We start from the raw sequence: 2,500 nt of genomic DNA on the forward strand, positions 1-2,500 counted from the left end.
GGCCGGCGAGGACCCACTTTGGCTGCACGGCGCCGCGCGCAGGGTGCCCCGGCGCGCAGCTGCGCCGCCTGCCGCGTCCGTCGGCCGGCGCGCCTGCCACTGGGCGCCCCCACCAGCCGGCTGTAGCGCGTGCGCCCACGCACCGCGCGGCCAGCACGCCGGGCGGCCCCCCCTCACCGGCCGGGGACAGTCCCACCCACCCACAGCCGCGTATCGCTTCACACCCAGATTCACATTCACGTTCGTTGGTATGGTGGGGACCGCTTCGTAGCTGTACCGATCGTTGCCCTCACAGATGTACCTCCAGCAAGGACAACCGCACCACAACGGGTTACCAGTTGTTCATTTGCGTAACGTCACCAGTAAACGTACACGTCCATCCCCGTTTGCAAAGTCAACTATTATTGCATGCCTGCCTGTCAGGTGTCAAGACACACTACATCCGCTCACATCCACGCAACAAAATGTGCCCGACTAGAGGGCACGTGGAAGGTGCCCCCGTACGTATGCGATGTCCACTGCGCGACCAACTGTCAACCGGCCTCTGTAGCATGTCGCAGATGTGGAACGCGGGGCACCGTGCTATCACATTGTGTGAGAAGAGACTACTACGTCTGCATACACGCGCCACTACATGAACAGACGGCTCATGCTGATCGCCATCCACTGCGTCCATTACTCCCACACGTCTCTATGGCGTACCACACTGCAATGCAGCTGTTATGGGGAGATGACACGTAGCTGTGTACACAACATTCTGAGCGGGTTGCGGTTGGACAATACATTACTGTAACGTGTCATATGCCAATTACAGAGCAGGGTAAGGCACAACTTGGGTTAGGTTAAGGCACAACTTGGGTTAGGTTAAGGCACAACTTGGGTTAGGTTAAGGCACAACTTGGGTTAGGTTAAGGCACAACTTGGGTTAGGTTAAGGCACAACTTGGGTTAGGTTAAGGCACAACTTGGGTTAGGTTAAGGCACAACTTGGGTTAGGTTAAGGCACAACTTGGGTTAGGTTAAGGCACAACTTGGGTTAGGTTAAGGCACAACTTGGGTTAGGTTAAGGCACAACTTGGGTTAGGTTAAGGCACAACTTGGGTTAGGTTAAGGCACAACGTGGGTTAGGTTAAGGCACAACGTGGGTTAGGTTAAGGCACAACGTGGGTTAGGTTAAGGCACAACGTGGGTTAGGTTAAGGCACAACGTGGGTTAGGTTAAGGCACAACGTGGGTTAGGTTAAGGCACAACGTGGGTTAGGTTAAGGCACAACGTGGGTTAGGTTAAGGCACAACGTGGGTTAGGTTAAGGCACAACGTGGGTTAGGTTAAGGCACAACGTGGGTTAGGTTAAGGCACAACGTGGGTTAGGTTAAGGCACAACTTGGGGGTAGATTGCGGTGCAAATTGCGTTACATTGCGGTGCAAATTGCGTTACATTGCGGTGCAAATTGCGTTACATTGCGGTGCAAATTGCGTTACATTGCGGTGCAAATTGCGTTACATTGCGGTGCAAATTGCGTTACATTGCGGTGCAAATTGCGTTACATTGCGGTGCAAATTGCGTTACATTGCGGTGCAAATTGCGTTACATTGCGGTGCAAATTGCGTTACATTGCGGTGCAAATTGCGTTACATTGCGGTGCAAATTGCGTTACATTGCGGTGCAAATTGCGTTACATTGCGGTGCAAATTGAGTTACATTGCGGTGCAAATTGAGTTACATTGCGGTGCAAATTGAGTTACATTGCGGTGCAAATTGAGTTACATTGCGGTGCAAATTGAGTTACATTGCGGTGCAAATTGAGTTACATTGCGGTGCAAATTGAGTTACATTGCGGTGCAAATTGAGTTACATTGCGGTGCAAATTGAGTTACATTGCGGTGCAAATTGAGGTAGGTTAAGGTGCAACACAGGTTAGGTTAAGGTGCAACATAGGTTAGGGTGCAAGATGGGTTAGGTTAAGGTGCAAGATGGGTTAGGTTAAGGTGCAAGATGGGTTAGGTTAAGGTGACATAGGTTAGGTTAAGGTGACATAGGTTAGGTTAAGGTGACATAGGTTAGGTTAAGGTGACATAGGTTAGGTTAAGGTGACATAGGTTAGGTTAAGGTGACATAGGTTAGGTTAAGGTGACATAGGTTAGGTTAAGGTGACATAGGTTAGGTTAAGGTGACATAGGTTAGGTTAAGGTGACATAGGTTAGGTTAAGGTGACATAGGTTAGGTTAAGGTACAAACTGGGTTGTGTTATGGTACACATTGCGTTGTAGTACAGTACACGTTAGGTTTGGGTACGGTACACAATGTGGTATGGGATGGCGTGTTGTGGGGGGGGGGGGTGAGGTTCGTTGATATCGACCGTAGGACGTGGATGCCCGAGGCAGCGTCAGTGTGTCAAAGGAGTTATGTCACGTCGGGATGCGCTTTTCGCTAGTGAGAGGGGGCGAGCCGTGTCTGTGGTTGCGGCAGACCTGTGTGTTTCATTCCTGCCAGTGTGTTTG

Source organism: Schistocerca cancellata, chromosome 7, assembly GCF_023864275.1.
Source record: "Schistocerca cancellata isolate TAMUIC-IGC-003103 chromosome 7, iqSchCanc2.1, whole genome shotgun sequence".
Taxonomy (NCBI): domain Eukaryota; kingdom Metazoa; phylum Arthropoda; class Insecta; order Orthoptera; family Acrididae; genus Schistocerca; species Schistocerca cancellata.